Genomic DNA, 7959 nt, shown 5'->3' on the forward strand with positions numbered 1-7959 from the left:
AATGTTTCAAAGTAAGTTTATTATAAAATACGATGTTCTTTCTTTGTTTACTGAAATTTTCAAAAAAAAATCAATTTGCGAAATTTTGAAAAAGCTCGTTATCGTAACTATTTCCCTTTGCCCCACATTCCCCTACAATATGTTCATACATTACATATGACAGTTCTGCAAAAATTCATTATTGAGCTAACTCCCCTTTTATTTATACAGCATAGAAATCCAAACGACTGTCCGGATTAAGCAAAGTCCGGTTTAACATGGTCTGGATTAAAGAGTGTTTAGTGTACTGCTGTTTACCTTCCCAAGGCTGTGTAGTAGTAAAAGTACAGAAAAGTATGCTGTTCATAAATTAAATTATAGATAAGATGGTATACGTTGAAACTTTAAAAAATAAGAGAAAATTGCTTACTTATTTTAAAATCTATTAAGTAGATAATAAGGGTTCCCCCCCCCCTGAAAATACATCCTATATAGCAGGGAAACACGCATATTAGTCTATATATTATGAGAAGCTTATAATACAGAACGAAAATAATTTCCATTTAAAAAATTAGAATTTATGTCTATTAGATATTGATGGACGGTATTTTTCATGTAACTACTTTTAAAAACCATTACTACAAAATATCTAACTAGATAAGTCATTGGGTATGAGCCATTTTTCGGAAAAAATCAGACGGGATACACCGTACAATCCCGCATATCCACAAATACATCCCTGAACTCAAGACCTCTCAGTTCAAATTTTTCCAGCGGGGGGGGGGGGGGGGGAACAGTTGAAAAAGCGAATTAAACAACTATAAAAACCGCTTCCACAAACTTATTGATACACTTATATCTCAAAGCAAAAAGGAGGGAGGGACAACGTGCCCCTTATCCCTGTAATTAATGGCACATAGATATTTTTAAAATACTAGGGAGCAACGTTAAATGACTTTTAAAAAGAAAAACCAAAACAAATTCTAACCTTGAATTTTTCTTTGCTGCTGACTTTCTTCCACAGCTTCGAACTTCCAACACGCCAACCATCAGACCAGCCGTCAACTGAAAGAGAACGCTTGTTTAGAAGCTCACATCATTAGTATGCAAGCATGCGCAATCTCGGAGCTCTACGGTTGGTCAACTACTGCTTCATTTCGAAGCATTTTAAAACAGCGTTTCTTCACCTTCTTTTCACTAAAAATGTGGAATAATCCTGGGTTATTGAGCAATCATGATTGCTTATTGCTCTCATTTGACTGTTTTTGGCGTCCTTTGATTTTATTTTCCCCACCGCCACCCTCTGCAGCCTCACCGTCGACCGGGTCCTCACGATGCTGCTCCTAGAGCGAAAGCCGTCTCCAGGTTGCATCCATGTCCTACACACACGCACATACATAACAACTGCACGCACACGCAGGCGCGCACACACAAACACACACTTACACCTACTTATACACACACACAAACATACACACTACTCACACATTCATGCATACACACAAACATACACACACACAACTACCCACACATTCATGCCTGCACACAGACACAAACACATATGCCTACACACACATACACATACTCCCCCACACACACATTCATACACACAACTACCCACATACTCATGCCAGCACACAGACACAAACACACATGCCTACACACACATACCTTCTGCACACAAGTACACATACCCCTACACACATGCCTACATACACACACTCGTGATTGCGAAAAACATAATTTGAATTCAAGATGTCAAAATTCAAATTATTATTATTTTTTTTTTTTTTAATAATTTTTTTTAGTTTTCAAAACTACTACGCATAAAAAGACTGTTACACAAAATGATTATTATGTTTTTATAATTTGAATGTTATGGTATGATTCAGCAATGGTGCCGATTTACGGCCCGTGGCTTTTATGTAGCCCGCTAAGTTTACCCGTTTTTGAAGTCAAATTTTGAAGTCAAATCTATAAAAAATGGATTCTGGAAAAAAGACGCATTCTTCGCAATAATAAAATCATCTCCAAGTTATGATAACAATAATTCCGGGTTTGTAACTTCTTTCATTTTCCATGTGTGTGTGTTTCTTTTTATTATTTTTTTATACGGTCTGCGGGACAAATGGGCTGCGAAGCTGATCCATGTAGCCCGTTGTTTATTGCTTGAAAACCGATTCGATCGAGATTGCTCTTAGCTACTGGTGCCCAACTACGACAAGCGAGCCGTATGGGGTTCTTACGTCCAACATGCCGTGGTGGTCAGATCGGTAAGGTGACGAACTCGGTACTATAGGGTCTGGGGTTCGATGCCAGCCTGTCGATGTTCGCTAATCGTAATTGGAACACGTTGAATATGTTCATAGCAGCAAAGTCCCCTAAGTCCCATTCCAAATCAATACCCCTGGGGCTGCTGCATCGGGAATTGCTCGGTTGCTGGTCTGGATCCAAAAAAAAATATATATATTAATTTGAATTTTTGGCATCTTAAATTCAAATTATATTTTTCGCAATTACGAGCGTGTGTATGCACGTGTTTGTGTAGGCGCATGTGTGTGGGTGCGTGTGTGTGTGAGTGTATGTATGCATGTGTGTGAGTTAGTGTTGTGTACGCGCGTGTGTGTGTGTGTGTGTAGGTAGGGATGTGTGTTTGTGTCTGTTAGCACTCATGAGTGTGTGTATGTGTGTGTAGGAGTGTGTGTATGTGTGTGTAGGAGTGGAGTGTGTGTATGTGTGTGTAGGAGTGTGTGTATGTGTGTGTAGGAGTGTGTGTATGTGTGTGTAGGAGTGTGTGTATGTGTGTGTAGGAGTGTGTGTATGTATGTGTAGGAGTGTGTGTATGTGTAGGTGTGTGTGTATGTGTAGGTGTATGTGTGTAGGTGTGTGTGCGTGTGTAGGTGTGTGTATGTATGCGTGTGTGTGTAGGATATGGACGCAACCTGGACACCGTTTTCGCAAGAGGAGCAGCATCGTGAGGATTCGGTCGACGGTGATGCTGCAGAAGGTGCTGGCGGGAAAATAAAATCAGCGTAACATCAAAAACAGTCAAATGAGAACAATAAGCAATCGTGATTGCTCAAAAAAAAAAAAAAAAAAAAAAACAGCGCTCTTTAAGAAACCATTCAACCGGTTGAACTACATAAAGTGGTAGATACGGGGGGTTCCTAGAGTGTAGTGTAGTGTTATATTCAATGTTACGAATCGAAGAATGTTCTCTGGAACTACTTGAAACAACGTTGAATTTTTTCTGGGCGAGAGAGTTGGGTGAAAGGAGACTGATTATTAAGAGTAATTAACTAGTCTTGCCAAACCTAAGACCTTGGAGACATATTTTGCGGTTGCTGATAATTGCGGTTTACTGCTATTGTTGTAAAGTGGTATGATTGAGAGTATTCTTAGCCACTGGTGGGCAACCGACGGCCAGCGGGTCATATCGGCTGGCGGGATTGATTAATGCAGCTCGTTAATTGAGAGAATTGCGAATTGATCGACTACTTGCGTGTTCTCAGTGGATAGAATTCAACTTTCGACCCGCGGGCCATATGGCATTTAAGAAATTCAGGACTATGGCAGGACAAACTTCTGTTATTTACACGTGTTCCTTTTTTATGCTAAATTTTTTCCTAACTGTTTCAAAAAAAAAAAATCGCTCCGATTGATACCGAGAAACAGCATTAAGCACATTCGTCGATGAATTTTTTTTTTAATTGTATTCTGAGCGGTAATAGAAATACAAAGGTGTACCTGCTACAAATTAGAATTTAAAGATACCAGCAAATACCTATGCAGTGACGTTTTTAGCACGGGAGTCTAACCCGTTTGCAACCACCCTCCCCTCTCCCCCGACCAAAAAAAAAAAACTGTTATGTTTATGTAAATACGTAGTTCGTGCATTTTTCAGAAACATTTTATCTTAATTTTTGTGGTTCAGGGAAAGTGGGAATTAAAATATTAAAGTATAAATAATGAATACATTTGCTGTAAAATTTGGCCCAAACGTATATGTAACCACCTCTTTCCCGCAATATTGTGTGATCTATTTTAATTCCGCAACTCTATTGTTTATCGCCAAACTTGCCCAGCAACCACGCTATCATAATCCATCCGTCTAACGAAAAAAAAAGAAAACCGTGGAATATTCAAAAATCATCGTCAAAAAAAAAAAAAAAAAAAAAAAAAAGAAGAAGAAAGAAAGAAAGAAAATGTCGCGCATTTCACTCAGATAAAAACAAATCAAAAGTTTCGTTTCTTTGTTTTCTTTGAAAACAAATGGCCAAAACAATGAATTACATTTATGGTTGCTTTAAAACAATAATCCTAGACTGAACTGCTCAGCGCCTAACGCGCCAAGCGACCAACTTAGCCTTTTTGTGAGTGAAGCGGATGTTTTCTCTTTGGCAATAATAAATGCTTCGCCAAACAAAGAAAAATCTATAAAATCACATTAACCGTAGCTTCAAATCTTTATACGTTAAGAGCTGATGCGTTGCCCGGCTTTGCACGTATATTCAACAATCACGCTTAAATAAAAGAAAAAAAAAACACCATGCAAAATTACCCTTCCAAACAATGACGACAGAATAATAAAATACTTTTAAGAAATTAAAATGTGAAAGATGGATTTTAAAAGCGTAAACATGGAAATACGAAATAAAATAAGTTTAAGAAATTAAATCTTTTCTAATAATAAAGCTGAAAGTCTCTCTCTCTGTCATGATCTCTGTGACGCGCATAGCGCCTAGACAGTTCGGCCGATTGTCATGAAATTTGGCACAAAGTTAGTTTGTATCATGGGAGTGTGCACCTCGAAGCGATTTTTCGAAAATTCGATGTGGTTCTTTTTCTATTCCAATTTTAAGAAGAAAATTATCATAAGATGGACTAATAAATTACTAAATTATCATAACGTGGAACCGTAACATGAGCACAAGCCAATTTGCGAGAAAATTCTTCGTACATTATTTGTAAATATACAGGCGAACAAAAGACCTTTTAATTTTTCTATTACGGGCAAAGCCGTGCGGGTGCCACTAGTGCAAAATAAGGAAAGAAACAATGGATTCAAAAGGAGTAACCGTGGAAACGCGAAAATAAAATGGTCGACAACCTGAATCAAAATGACATTTTCCGAACTCGATTTAAAAACGCTTGTAACTTCTTTTCCTTTGAAGATAGAAGCTAAGTTTTTCGACCAGAGGTCGAGAGAGATCTGAAGTAAAAAATTTCGCTTTCCAACGGTGTCAAAAAGAAAACTATGGGATAATTCCTTCACTTTTTATTGATAGATTTAATGAAGAAAGTAGTGCCTAAAATTCAGCTAATAAAGACTAAAAAAGTTCGAGCTACAAAAGGAAATTACTCTCGACGTAATTAAGTAAGAGCATTGAAACAAATTGCTTAGCACGCGGAAAATTCTACCCTTTTTAGCGATACATAATATTAATATGTGCAAGTAATTTTTCACTCCCATATTCGTGAATTTATGTAAATTTGGGCCTAAATTGGAATAAAAAAACTATTTATCAGACTTTTTCGAATTATAGCGTATGTCACTCAGTAAGAAAGCACCTTTCATACAATGAAGGATTTTTTCAAATAGTTACAATGGTTCCGAAGATTACCTAATAGAAGCTTTAGAAGGCTTTCCTAAAAAAAAATCCCTTCACATATTCTGACAATCATTTAGCTAAAACAAAATGACTGAAAGAAAAAAACGTTGCCAGTTTTTATGTTCAAGTATAACTTTAACATAATTGTCAGGTTTCTCTACTTAATGATTTTGGTACATTTTTGATTGTGGGATTATGTATCCCCAGGGGTCAAGTATCCCCATTCTCCCCTATGTGTTTTGTAGAAAGTAAAAAAAGTTTTTTAAAAAAAGTGGCCTATTTATTAAATCGAACTGCCGACGGCGAATAGTGATATTTTCATTAGGTTTGGAGTCTGTATAGTTTCATTAACAAAATACCGTTGGTAAAACAAAGGACCTTCAATTGTCAGCATTTTCTCCAACACTAGTTGGTCTATTCCATGCACTCAACAACCGATCTTTCTCCTCACATCAACAGCTATTTCTGGAAACTTCAGGCCATTCCCTTCTATAACAAAAATTCTCTAACTTTCTAACAAATTGTCCAAAATTTGCATGAAATTCCTCTTCATCTTCAGAGCATAAACCATATCAGTATCGGCTAATAAATGGAGGCTGTAAACACCCTTTTTATCCGTCGGTGGGAGTACCCAGTTTTATCTTGTGTTGTTATCGTGTCATTTCTAAATTAAAACCGTAATGGAAATCAAAAATACAAACCTGAAGGAGCAAAAACATCGGCAGAATACCATCCATGTCATAGCTGAATTCTAAGCTGTGTTCTACCATTAGTTTTACGTCCACACATCTCCGAGATCTCTTAACTTTGCAAGTGATCTGCGAGAACATGGCTTTGAATTCAGCTGTATCTCGATATGGATGGTGTTCTTTCGATGTTAATGACTCTTCAGAGTTCAAGGTAATTGAATGACAAACAGTTAACCACCACTGATGTAATGTTAAAAATAAAAAGGGAATGCGCCCACTTGTAAACAAAACTAATGACGGGTTTGGGTTTCTGAAGAAAAACAGGGGACAAGTATAAAGCTAAACTTTATTTTTCATTTCTTTCTAAAATTTTTGCATCTTAATCATTTATCGAATTTTCCAAAATTATTCAAACTTGATTAAAATAGCTTTGTTATAGCGCCATGTTTCATGCGTTTATGTTATAATTAAATCCTTTATGCATTTGAAAATTTCTCAAACAGTGCGGTCGTATAATTTCTAAACAGATTATATTTAGCAAGAGAAATAAATTGGCACGTGAAAATTCAATGTTTTAAATTTAATAGAAAGTAGAAAAGCAATTTTTTTAAAAATGTAAAGCAGATGAAATGATATCCATTGTTGGATGGTGTTAAAGCCTCCAAGAATGTTTGCGTGTTGCAAAATATTATTTCGAAACAGAATTTCTTTACCATTTACAACAATTAGGAACGTATATTGTTATCCTAATAGCGCATTGCCCTGTGTTGCGAAGTCATTTTGAGAAAAAAATCAAAGCTTGTTGCTGCGTTTTATCTCAGTGAGGATTTTATGATATATTTTTTGATATTTGAAAACTATTTCTATTAAGGTAAGTCAACATAGCTCTTTTGTATAGCTTCTTAATGATCAGCAGGAAAAGCAAAATATAATACAGTAGTATAAGTGTATCTGTGCATTTTCCCGTATGAAATTTTCCGCTTGCGCGATAATTTATATGTACTCTTGGTTGGTAATAACTTTTAAAATGAAAGGAAGCAAAACCTATTGCATAATATAAGTTTTGAATTCATGATAGCAATGGTGTATTACTCTCAGTCAGAATAATTGCTCTAAATTATAAGCAGTAAAATTTACAAAATATTTTTAATGAACATAAATGGAATCAGATGCATAGGATTGTAAATCCCACGGTAACTTTCTGATCATAACCAATAGCAAATGTTTAAAAGATCCTAATTCACTAATATGAAACACAACTGAATTGTTGATAAAATAATTACTATTAACTGACTAATATATGCACCCCTAGGCAATAGCTGCCTAGGGGCGAGCAAAAAACAAAAAATAAGAACTTAACAGTACCCCGAGTGTGCCGACTGATCTTTCTCATTTCTTAATACGGAGCTCCAATGATGCTTTTGAATTTATCAAATGAGGTTTCATATAGCAATCAACAACGTTTTGACGCACAACATTAGCAGATTACTGCAGACACGTGTTTCGGGGTTATAGGGAATCCCTTTTTCAATACAAAATAGTCAGTTTTTGGATGTAAAGACTTCCGGCAGAAGCAACGAGAATGAACAGTAGGCAAATTAAATTGTAGAAATGGTAAATTAACAAAACAAACGTCACAAAATTCAACTCATAGCCAAAATTTATTGCATTATTCATTT

Source organism: Uloborus diversus, unplaced genomic scaffold (assembly GCF_026930045.1).
Source record: "Uloborus diversus isolate 005 unplaced genomic scaffold, Udiv.v.3.1 scaffold_13, whole genome shotgun sequence".
NCBI lineage: Eukaryota > Metazoa > Arthropoda > Arachnida > Araneae > Uloboridae > Uloborus > Uloborus diversus.